Source organism: Microtus pennsylvanicus, chromosome 15 (assembly GCF_037038515.1).
Source record: "Microtus pennsylvanicus isolate mMicPen1 chromosome 15, mMicPen1.hap1, whole genome shotgun sequence".
Classification (NCBI taxonomy): domain Eukaryota; kingdom Metazoa; phylum Chordata; class Mammalia; order Rodentia; family Cricetidae; genus Microtus; species Microtus pennsylvanicus.
In genome coordinates, this window is record NC_134593.1 from 61,757,573 (window position 1) to 61,770,879 (window position 13,307).

General features: G+C 33.9%; 1 protein-coding gene across 1 annotated transcript in view; it reads right to left on the bottom strand.

The window, feature by feature from the left end:
- Positions 1-213: 213 nt before the first annotated feature.
- Positions 214-13,307, bottom strand: part of Slitrk6 (SLIT and NTRK like family member 6) — a 78,823-nt gene continuing 65,729 nt past the window's right edge. The window contains exons 3-4 of the transcript XR_012907957.1: positions 4,869-5,083; positions 214-246 (exon numbers count right to left, since the gene is read on the bottom strand). The gene's annotated coding sequence lies outside the window, so the exon portion shown is untranslated. The remainder of the gene's footprint in view (positions 247-4,868; positions 5,084-13,307) is intronic.

Consider the following 13,307-nt stretch of genomic DNA (forward strand, 5'->3'; position numbering starts at 1 on the left):
AAAAAATAAATAAGAGCATTTAGGAACACAGTGTTTTCTGTATTTAAATGTTGAACATTGTTATGTCTGGAATTTCTATGGATCTACTTCCCAGTCCTAGATATATGCAACCCAGAATAGTCAGTACATCCCTATAACTCATGCTTCCATTTCCCAACCTTGTCCAGAGATGTATCTTCTAACACACTTTTCTCCAAGTCAAACATCTCCGTTCCCCTTTCTGCCATTATATGGATCCATCTCTCTCTGGAAGACAGTGTCAAAAATACAAACAATCAAACAAACAAATAAAAAACATGTCAAATTGCACAATTTAAAATCTCCAAAGCTCAAATGTGAAATAATATGACTAAAATAATATAAAAATAAGTCAATGGGAATATTAAATAAAATGTAAACATATTGGAACTTGAAAAATTCTCTAGTACTAGTGACTGTGTGAATTCAAATAAGAAACAACTGTATATTTAAAAAATGTTCATGAAAAGTGTTTCCCTTAAATTTAGTACTCTATAACCTAACGATAGATAGTAAAAATACTTTTTTTCTGAATACTCCACAGATTGGTGCAAGATCAAGCCTCCACCATTAGAAGAAAATTATTCTTTTTTACATTTTCATATGCTTCGACACCCTTATAGTCTTTATTTTTTCTAGGATAGATAGTTCATGATATTTGATGCATAACAAGACGTGAAAATTATCAGGGAATGAAAGGAAATCCAAAGTTATTTCAGTTCATCTCTGTGAGGTATTTTTAAGAGTTTGACATGTAAGTCGGGAAATTAACTAATGGAAACTCACCTTCACTCAGAGTGGGATGGCCACCACAGAGATGCCTTTTTGGAGTGTCATTTAGTAGATGCTTGACTATGGAACCGTGACAGAGGGTCCTCACTGTTGAAAAACCCAACATAGCTGCTAGGAGAGTCCAGTCCTGAGACTTCAGATCAATAGAATCAGCAGGGTTTAATTATATCCTGCAATAACCACAGGTATTCAGCATTTAGGCAAGTTCATGAAACCTAATGTATGAGCTGCTGAGTATACTGGGCTCCATTCCAACATAACTACAGCAAAGAATGAAAGATTGTTTTTAAGCCCTCAAATTTAATGCTGCCCTTTATTAGGTACTTTGGACTTAACTTGCTTGCTGTTATTCATTTTCTTCCCCTTTTCCCTTCCCCCATTTGCAGAGATAGCTTCCATCCTAGATGCTTCTCACAGTTGTATTTTGAAGACTAGTCTTTTTAGTTTCATAGGTATGCAGCTATAAAGTAACTTCTATAGCTGAATTGTTCTTTTAATCACACGAATGTCTGAGTTAGATGATATTTGATGAAACATGGATTCTGGTTGATCTTAGAAGGAGTTAAGAATTGAGGGCTATTGAAATTGACCCATCTATGAAGCATGTGAGGTGAACACACATTTGGGAATTGCATCAGCCAAATTTTCTACCTTGCATGTGTCCATGCAAATTCTATAATTAAATATTAAACTCTGAGGTAATGCCATCATAGGCGTAGTGTGGAAATGCAATCTATCACATAAGTACTACCATCACAAGTGAGATATATGTAAATATAAGAGAGCACTGAAGGTCAGGTCTGTCCTCTTCTTTATACATGGACAGATATAAGAGCTCACATAAGGCACCATATCTACTAACACTTCCATATTAGGATTTCCAGAACAGTGAACTCAGGTGTGGCAAAATGCTATTGTTTCTGATTATTTTATCCCATATATGTTTTATCACAACCAAAAAGGACGGAGACAGTAAAAATTAGTAAGAAGGGTGTGATGGTTTCAAACAACTAATTAATCTCCCCCTGTTGCAAGCAAGCTGGGAAAGAGATGCATGATGCAGTGTTGAAAGCCTAAGAAGCAGTCAAATAAACAAAGGGCAGAGTGGGAAACTGAAATATATCACTTAAAGAATCTTTTAATGAAAAGCTAAAGGATAGAGCAAGGAATAGAATGCACACAAATATTTTGCTTTATTGTAGTGATAGGAATAAAAATGAAAATGATGTTTCTTTAAACATCTGTCATAGGAGAAAACAATATTCTAAGCACACTACATAAATATGGGAGGAAGACAGTTGTTTTTGAAAACTCAATAAAATTAAGCAATAACAAATGTTGCAGACTCCCCTAATGACAGAGTATTGCCGTAATCAAGACTGGTGATGTCTGATACCTTTCTCACATGTTCAAACATAATAGTTCTATTTGGTTTGACAATATTTACATTACAATCCTAGGGAAATTAAGCGAATTTATAAAAATCATCTCATTAATGTGACATTGTGGACTGAGACTATTAAGTATTTAGGGGACATATAATTCAAACACTGATTTTAGCTTTTTATGGTGTTACAAAAAAATAAAAAGATTGCTTTACTCCCTACTCCGATTCCGAGGTGAGGCTGCCAAATCCAGTTTAAAGGAGAAACAAACCAAAGAGATCACAGAAAGAAAACAATTAGACACACAGAAATGGTTAATCAAACTTACTACGCAAGAAAATAACACAGCAGTTTTCTTTTAAAATAGACTTTTCTTTGGCTATAGTCCTGATTTGATTTTCTTCAGCTCCGTTGGAAGGCTAGTCATTGATCTTTTTTAATGTCTCTGATCTTTTTTTTTCCATATTAAAGAAACACTCATGGGCAAGTGAGTTTTGAGAATATGTGACCAATTTACGCAAACAAATCCATTCCCTTCCATAAGTCCAATTCCATACTGAAGTATTTTAAAGCAATTTATATTTAATTTTCAGATATCAAATAAATGTTGCAGTATAATACCTAACTTTCTGGATAGTTCCCTCAATGGTGTCATACTCTAAACTCCTCAAGATACTTGTTTAACTTCGCCCTCCTTGCAGTTAAATGGTGGCCATTTGAGTAGCTAGAGATCTGTAAATGAAAGTTACCTATTTTGTCCTGAAGATCAGAATAGACTTAAAATGTGGAAAAAATTATCAACATTCTTTCTTGTTCCTATATACCTAATTTAAGCCTCATTTTGAGACATCCAAATTATTTTTTTTTCCCTATGGTGATGCACGCCTTTAATCCTAGCACGTGGGAGGCAGAGGCAGGCGAATCTCTGTGAGTTTGAAGTCAACCTGGTCTACCTCCGGTCTACAGATCGAGTTCCAGGATAGGCTCCAAAGCTATAGAGAAACCTTGTCTTGAAAAAAAATAAAAATAAAAAACGAACGAACAAACAAGAATCATGGCAATTCTAAAGCTTCTTATTACACAAAAACTCCAGCTTACTTCTCAGAGAAGCCTGAGCAAATGGTACCACTGTGTTTCTTAAATCATGAAAAACCGAGATAGCTCTGCCTAAAATAGCAATTCTCAGCCTTGGCTTTGCATTAGAATCAGTTAAGAAACTTCTAGAAATAACCAGTGTTTGAGCTCATGTCCCACAGTTTCTGATTTAGATGGGATCTAGGCAGTAACAAATAAACAAAGCAAACTAAACAAAACATACACATCAAATATCTACAGAGTTCCGCCAACAGCTCATGCAATTCAACCGTTCAGTGAGCCTAGAGTTCACTATCATGGGTAGATTAACTGGTTCATGAATCTCTGGGATCTCTTGCCTCTGTTACTTATTTCCCCGCCCTGGGGATCTGAACTCAAGTCCTTACACTTGTGCAGTGAGCACTTTAATCTCTGAACCATCTTTTTGACCACCAATTTGGAGTTACTTTAGACAAAGTAATTGGGCCTATAAGCTACCAATGTACAGTAACGGGATTTTAATTTTTGTTTTTCTTATTTATGAGTTTTCATGGTAAGTGGGGCTAAAAGGGGGAAGTAAATAGCATCCAAATTATTAGATGTTGAACAATGCAGAAAGATAGAATATAAGAAAAACAAGGTAAAGAAATTTTCTTTTAATGTAATTGAAAACAAGTGTAAAAGAAGAAATTTTAATATGCTGAACATGCTCACTTACATATTAATTTTAATTAATTTCAAATTGTAGAGAAAATAAGATTTATTTATAATTTAAATATTTGTTACTTTAAAGCACAATGAAATAACCTATAATTGTACATGCTCTATATATCAAATAAGCATTTAAATATTTATTTAATTATATATTCTTTTTTAATTAATCAATTAATTATTTGTTCCCAGCCTAATTATAGTTTCCCTCCGTCCTCTCCTTCCAGCCACTTTTCCCATCCTGCTTCCTCTTCCTTATCTTCAGAAAAGTGCAGGCCTTCCATGTCTTTCAGCCAGTCATGGATAACACATTTCACCAGGCCTAGGCACCACGGTAGGAGGAACCCAGACTAGGAACCCAGCAGGAAGAAAGGGTCCCAAGAGCAGGCAACAAAGTCAGAGACAGAGCCCATTCCCTCTGCCAGGAGTCCCATGTACCATCATAGGTTTTTAGAAAGAAAGTAATGATAAAGAGCATAAAAGAAAATAACAGAAACATAAAATAGAACTTTAAAAATCCATAGTACCTTGGTTACTGCTATTATACATTTAAATCTACATTGAGAAGAACATTTTATGTAAAACTGGCATAAGTAAACAACTCAAATCTTGGTTCATTAATTTATGCTGAAGACTAGAGAAGAGCCTATAAAAAGATAATAAGACTTATGTCAGTGCATTCAACCTTTACATCTAATTTTAATGGAGATTTTTCTCATGACATCATACATCAACAGGAATTAATAATTAACCACAGAATGTTAAATCGAAAACCATATAATACACATTTTGCTCTGCAGCTCCTGAAAGCCCCCCTAAAATCTAATGCTCATAACAAACTTTAACATATTTAGAGAAATTGAAATGACTCCATGTACCATATCTTACCAGAGTACGGTGAAATGAGTCTTGATCCACGGAGCTCCCTGCTGAGATCTAACAGGAAAAGAACCAATGCAATCCTCCAGACAATGGGAGCAGATGTTCTCGGGGCTACTCCTCCATATCCTGGAGAGTCAGGTGGGTGTGTGTCCACCACATCAGGTGCTCCGTGAAGCTTTCCTGGACCCGCCTTTCCTTCAGCAGTAGATGTTATAGTTGTCCTGAGTTGATATAATGAGATACCATGAACCAGGTGATTTCTAAACAACAGATTTTTTTTTTACTATTTTTTAATGTTCCTGCAAGCTTTTAACATGGCAGGAACAGTTTGACTTATCTCTGCCTCCTCACTCAGCATGAGAAATAGTAGTAAACCTATAGCATCACAAATGGCTTCACCCTAATAATAGAGCATCCTCAAGATTTCACTGTCTACAATTTCCTTCAGATGAGATTTCAACACGTGGATATTGGAAAAGTACATACCTCAGTAGCAGTATTACAACAACGAGAATCCTGAACAGAGGCAGTATCCTTCTTCTAACTCTCCTAAGCTCTCACAGACCTGCATCCTGATACATTCTCTGGGCTCATTGCTTGTGTGGACTTCTCAAGCAACTAATTTGTGAACACATAACATTTTTCTCAGTTTATTTTTGCATATACCACAAATAATTAGCCTGGCTTTGATTTCCTCCTCTGAACAAGTAGGTATTACCACTTAACTCCACAGGCTAAGGAGAGTCATGGGGAGAACCTGCACACATCAGCATAAGACTGACCTATTTTACACTCATTCTTTCCTAAGCTATTGTTCTTTGCTTTGTTGTACTTCTCAATAATAGAATCATATATAAACTTCCTTAGTATCGTTTCCAACAGAGGTTTATATCTTTCAGTATAACGCATACTGTGAATAATGTCTGACATTAACATTATGTATATTTACAAAGAAATGATAAAGTAGAACAATATTTGAAGAATATTGTAGGAGGGAGTGGGCCACTTGTTCTTCCCAGCCTCCTGGCTAGCTTACACCCAAAACAATCACATAGAAACTGTATTCATTAAATCACTGCTTGGCCCATCAGCTAGGGTTTCTTACTAGCTAACTCTTTTATTAATTTAACATCTCTCCATTAATCTGTGTATCACTACATGGCAGTGGCTTTCCGGGTAAGATTCTGAACATCTGTTTCCGGCAGCTCCATGGCATCTCCCTGACTCTGTCTTATTCCCAGCATTTTCTTTTGTTTTCCTTGCCTGCCTACGTTCTGCCTTATCAACAGGCCAAGGTAGTTTCTTTATTAACCATTAAAAGAAACACATATACAAAAGGACCTCCTATGCACTACCCCAGAATATGTGTGTTTAAACTAAATGTTTAAACTAAATTTTATAAACACATATAAAATAATATGTTGGATATATCTGAACTACAAAGAATTAATATCATTATTTTGCCTTTAATTTTGAGAAAAATGTAAAAAAAAAACTATTCAGGTGTGGTTATAAGAAGATGCAATGTATTCTAAAGAAAATGACAGTGAAGCTGACTGGTTTGATTTCCTTATCGTAGAAATAAATGTAATCAAGTTAAGCATTTTCTAGACTGTGAAACATTGCCTCAGATTGTGGATGCAGGACATTTATATTACCCTCCTGCAAAGCACAGGAAAGATCATGGAAGAGGAGGCTAAAAGAATAGAATAGCTAAAATGGAAAGTGTCCCTTTCTTGTCATGACATAGAGAATACAATCTTTGACTCACAGAAATTGCAGTTATTCATGTCAACAATCAAGTTATGAATGGAGACATAGCTAGTGGGGCCCTGTCTTTCCAAAATGAACTTGTGGTTTTCTAACAGTCATCTTCAATACTCGTGTAAAATTGGTGCATACATTTAGCTCCAGTGAAAAGTATCAATAATGACCACACAGATGGTCTTGTTTAAAATCAGTGGATCACAAGACATACCAAAAAAGAATTGAACATTGAAAGACATTTTTGAGAAGTGTCTTATGACAGAGATGGGAAGTGAAAGCAATTATGTTTTTTACACATGTATTAGGTCAAAGAACAAATTTAATTAATAATTATTTCAATTGTATTTTTATTTTGAAATGAATATATATTATTATTAAAAATGTACTAATAAATAAAAACATCACACATCCAAATTAAACAGACACAATGTCTGTACATATTAATAAATTTCTATGCAATTGAAATAATCACTTAGAATAAAAGCCATGTAGAGTCATATAAATTTTAAACTTTCAGTATTGAATATATTTTATATATTTAACCACATTTTAAAAATATTATTTTTACTAATAAAAATTCTAATTTATTAGTAATTAAACATAGATAACTAAAAAAATCTAGAAATACTTCAATGAAAAAAATTTCTTTAATGAGAAATGATAACTTTACCTTGAGACTAATGTGGGATGTCCTTCTGTGTAACTGTTGCTTTATTGGACAATGAATAAAGCTGTTTTGGCCAATGGCTTAGCAGAGTAAAGTCAAGCAAGAAATCTGAACAGAGATATAGGGAGAGAGTAGGTAAAGTCAAAGAGACACCATGTAGCTACCAAAATTGAAAGACCCGTAACCTTTCTGGTAAGCAACAGTCTCATTGCAATTCATAGAAATGTGACATTTCAAGATGTACTAGCTAGTTAGAAATATCAAAATTGTTGCCAGAGAAAGAAAGGAGAAAGGGAGTGTGTATGTGTGTTTGTGTGTGAAAGAGAGAGAGAAAGAGTGAAAAATATACAATTAATACATAAAATGGATAAAATTTCAAAACAAACAAGGTAAATATATGATAGAATGGAAAAGTAATTAATATCCACATAGCTGCTATAACAGAAATGAGTGAAAGAGCACTCACTTGTAGCTGGTAAGAGAGGAAGCATTAGGAAAAAAAAAAAGCCTGTTTCTTTTGACTGACATTCATTCTGGTTTTCCCTAAAGATTGGTTGAAGGTTGAGAGTATGCTATAATGCCATTTATATTTACTTAACATGTATATTTCAGTGATATTTTATAGTTTGTCATATTTTTAACTGGAAAATATATTTTACAATAAAACAGTGAATGATAATTTTATTTAAAGGTCAACTACTGTGGGAAGTTTCCAAATCACCAAGATCTCCTTTCATGTTTTATAACTAACTGGAAAGCAGGTGATAACAGATCTAATATTTTTGGCAATATGAAACTATTGAGTCTGTAGAAAAGTAAACAAATACATTATTTTATAAATTTGTTTGGTACTTAGAGTCAAATAGCACTGAAAGATCATCTATAAAAGTGACTTTAAATTACCAGTAAATAAAATTACACTGTAGAGAAAAGTTTCATATACATAATTGGTAGATTTATCTTCATTACAAAAGATTGATCACACCCTTTTGTGTCATCAGTGGTTGAAGGTTGCATAATATGTGGTTATTTCACTATTCCTTTGTTAAGACAGAGAGCAGTTCAACCCAATGCACCCTTCCTACTTAATAAGGGCAATGTTTCATGAGGAAACAACAGTGTATGTGTTAATTTTTGTACTCAAGTGTTGATGTATTCTAAGTAATAGTGTTTTATAAAGCAATATAAGTAATATTATATACACTACTTAGAACTTGTTTAGGAACATTATCCAAGTCAATGTAGAATTTTTGTTTTGTTTTGTTTTGCTTTTTTTGTTTTTTGAGACCAGGGTTTTGCTGTAGCTTTAGAGCCTATCCTGAAATTAGCTCTTGTTGACCAGACTGGACTCAAACTCACAGAGATCTGGATGCTTCTGCCTCCTGAATGCTGGGATTGAAGGCATGCACTACCATCACTGGATATCATGCTGAATAATTTTTAAATGAAAATAACAGCATTTACATAGGATAATTTTAATAAAAATCCAAATTGGTTTTATCTGTGAACACTTAACCAAGTCACCCATTTTAAAAATCTAGAGAATACTGACATCTACATTTAAAAATTAATAATTTATGGAATTCATAATTTTTTTTAGATAGCCTCTTTTTCTACATCTTTCAAAATTACTGAAATAAAACCTAAGTTTATCTTGTATTAGACTTAGCAAAAACATCTATTTAACTATTATCTTTGCTTCACAGAGAAAATGTTCTCAGTGCACATGAAATGAGTAAACATTTTTTCCAATGAATTTGTGTCAATAAAGTTGAATATACAATGGAAATCCATAAACTTCTAACTATTATTTCCAGAGCTCCAAGTAATTCCCTAAAAGCCTTACCTAAAGGTGTTATACTAAATTTAACATGAGTCTGAACTTTCAATAAATATTTACTGAAAGCATTAATAAATGTAAAGTTTATCTTTGTAACACTCCATATAATTAAATTCAAAACTTAAAATCTTTTAAAATACATGTTAGAATTTTGGCTTGAACAATAGTAATAATATGAATCTCATTTCTTTTCCAAGACCATTGCTAAGTGAGGTAAAATTTTATGAAATTCTTTGTTATTGTCACTGTCAGTTGTGAGAAATGAACTGAATATTTCAAAGCTAGTTCTCATTTTCACTAATTACTGGAGGTCCTAGAGTAAGTTCATATGTCCAACCCTGTCCAAAATTAAGAAAGTTACTATAGTTTTCTTATTTTATGTTGTGTTAGTAAACCATGAATAAAATGAGAGTGGATTGTGGGTGTTAAACATAGCTATTGGGTGGGCATTTTATCTTTCAGCTGCATTTTTTTCAAGAAAGATGTGATTTCAAATCATCAATATAATTGTTTAGTTTAGTACGTATTTATCATATCACATAGGAGTACATAAGTTTCTTTTTCGTTCTTCAACCAAATATATACAAAGTATATCTCTATGTCTCATAGTGTTAAAGGATCAAGCTATAAGATATGGGAGTACTGGGGCAGTGGGGGCACACACCTGTATCCCAGCGCTCAGGATGCAGAGCCAGATCTCTGTGAGTTCGAGACCAACCTGGTCTACAGAGCAAGTTCTAGGATAGGCTTTAAAACTACACAGAGGAACACAGTCTTGAAAAACAAAACAACAAACAAAGATATGGGTGCTATTGCATTGAAAATGATGGTATTCAGTTGCTACATAGTTTGATCAATTTCTGTGGAGCAAGAAACAGAAAACTTTGGGTTTGAAGTAAAGTTATTCTGGGATCTTCAAGTCCAATCTTCCAATGACCTATTTCCTCCTAAGATGCCTCACTTGCTGAAAGTTCCACAACCTCCCCAAATGAAGATGCCCAATATGGGACATCTATTATTGGTGAGCTGTTAAAAAGGCTTGTTTCTCCTCCAGAAGACTTGGGCTCATTTCCCAGCACCTGTATAGTGCTAACTCAAGTTTCAGGGTGTCAAATGTGTTTCTGATATCCATGTGTTCCTATATATGAAAATATGTTGTACATGCAAACACACAGGCACATACACATATAATATGATAAATAATAAAAGCTTGTAGAAACTATAGATTTAATTCCATAATAGTACTTTCTTGGTTTTCATAATATTAAAATGATAAAACTGCATAAAATTAAATTCTCAATTCTTTAATTGCTATGAGTATTTGGTGATTACTCTGCACATAGCACAAATGTAACACAGCTGAACTTCTCAGAAACTGTTATCAGATAGCATTGGTTCCCCTTTAAAGAAAGGATCCCACCTCTCTCAAGTATAAAAGAGCACTATCATAACCCATAGCAAATTCACCATGAATGGTACATTTAATGTGGGGTGTCATGAAATATTTTAGAATTTATTATGATAAATTTATTCAAAAAGTATAAAAACATAAAAGTTTTGTTTAATACCACAATTCTAAAAACTTTAACATGAGGAGAATGTAAGGTGTCACTCACAAAGAATTTATGACCATTCTTGAGAATGCAAAATGGAGCAATTTATTTTATTGCACAACAGTTGACAGTTATTAGTAGTCACTGACTTTGAATCCAGTTCTGCTTGTCCATGCTGTCAGAATAAAATACATCTTGTCAATTAGTTCCCTAAAAGATGCTACAATTTCTTCATGCGGTATCAGCCAAATATTGGTCTCATCTTCTTATCACATGCAGAAAATGAAATTTCTGCTAGCGGTCTTATCGTGGTTAATTTCTGGATTTCAGGAAATTGTGTTTGTTTAGCTGCATGCTATCTGAGCTAAACATAGATTTTTCCTGAAAACTGAATTAAAGAGTAACTTTCTATATAGAGAGGGATTCTGTCGTATGAGAGTCAAATACATATTTTAGATCAAATTCTAGTGCAGAGCTAAGGCCTAATTTTCTGGGGTCAGCAACAATTTGCCAAGCACAGGAAAGTAAGACTCTTAGTGCACTGAAATAACTTACTTCAATATCTACATTTTTAACTCTACAAATTTACAACGATTACTGTAATTATACATATTTTAATATGTTATAAAATATTCTCATTGGACAAAAATGGAACTATTAATATAAATAACAAATAAAATTAGCATACCTGAACATTCACAAAACCATAGAACTGGGACTTGCATTCTTCTTGTGTTTCTAAGATCTCCTACTTACTGTGTGTATTAAAAGAGAATAAGGATATTTTTATTATATCTTCCTACCTTAAAAATAAATAGCCTGATGTAAAATGAGCTGTTCATTTCATGAGGTAAAGTCACATTACTGCATGTTCTTGGCATTGTTTGTGGGCAGTAAAAACGACATAAAAACCCAGTGTTGAATGGTTGCTTGGCATGGTAAAAGAAAGATAATGACGGATGCAGGCAAGGTAATTTCTGTTGTTATTGTTGTGCTATTTATGCTGCTACGCCAACGTGACTTACCAAGGATAATGTCTTGTAGCCTCAGCTTGAAAAGTTCAAACAAATGTGCAGTCAAGTAAAACTCCTGATGAAGGCTCCCTCTCTGCTTATAAAATTGTGACCCATTGCTAAGTTCTCACATGATGTGAGGCAAAGGGATTGCGAATGAAATCTTAGAATTAACTTACTCCTCAAGAGAGGCAAGCATGGGTACATAAGTACCTCTTAAATAGTTCACTTCTTAATAGAATTCTCCGAATAACTAAATTTGACCAACTGACTTTGGAGAAAATGAATTAAAATCATAACTATATTTATATATATTAAAATGATGACCATATTTATAAATTTGATTATATCAAAATTATTTTCTTTATTTTTTCTTTTACTGAAAATAGTTTTTTTTTGAAAATAGTTTTTTTTTTATACAATGTATTTTGATTATGGATTCACCTCCCTAAACTCTTCCCAGTTCCTCCCAATCTTCCGTCTCTTGGTCTCCAAACACTCACTGCTCTTTGTCTCTCTTTTGAAAACAAACATGCATCTAAAGATGAAGAATAAAAATAAAGTAAGATAAAACAAAAAGAACTAGGAATAATATTTATTCTGTTGAATAAAACAACAGAAGAAATGGAGCCAAAAAAAAAGTACTAGGAACATAGAAACTCAGAGGCACACAAAATCACACACACACACACACAAATTCCATTAAACCTTGAAACTGAAAGCCAATATATTTATGTAATCTGTGATTTATGTGATCTGTGAGGTTAAAAAGATCTGACACAAAGATCAAATGATCACTGAGAATGATCAAAGTACTGTTGAAGTCATTTTGTGCTGGCAGACTACCTCTGGCCAAGGGGCCTATCCTTAACAAGTATTTTGTTTCCCCAGTGAGACTCCCTTAGAGAAAACTAATTTCTTATTTCAAGTGGATCTCAAGTGGAGGTAGCTTTTATGTTTAAGATGGAGGAATGTGTCCACTTTTCTTCTCAGCTTTAGGACTCAGTCTGTGCAGGCCCATGTGGGCTCTACACATGCTGCCAGAGTCTCTGTAAGTTCATATGTACATCAGTCCTGACATGTTTAGAAAGCCCTGTTTCGCTAGGGTCTTCAATCCATTTTGACTTTTACATTCTTTCTTCCTCCTCTTCCGAAGGATTTCGTGAGACCTGAGTGTGGGGAGATTTAATGGAAATATCCAACTGAGTGTGTTAAAGTCCTTCATTCTCCTATCATTTCCTGCCCCTAGTTCTCTGTATTTGTTACCACCTGTTGCAGGAGGAAGAGTCTCTGAAAAAGGTTGAGCAAGATTCTGATGGATGAGTATAGCAGAATGTCATTAAGAGTGGCTTAATTGCTAAGTTTCTTTAGCAAAGCAGTAGTGTTTGGATTCCTGCCAAGTCCCTGGGCTATCTGATCTCAGGTTCTTGGTTATCAGAGCAGTGTTGGCTATGAGTTCTATATCATATCTGAAAACAAATCAGATATGAGCTGGTTACTACCACAAGCTGTGTGTCTCTATTGCACCATGGTATCTTGTAAGTAGGTCACCACTGTAGATTAAGGATTTGTAGCTGGGTTATTGTTTACTTTTCTTTATTGGTA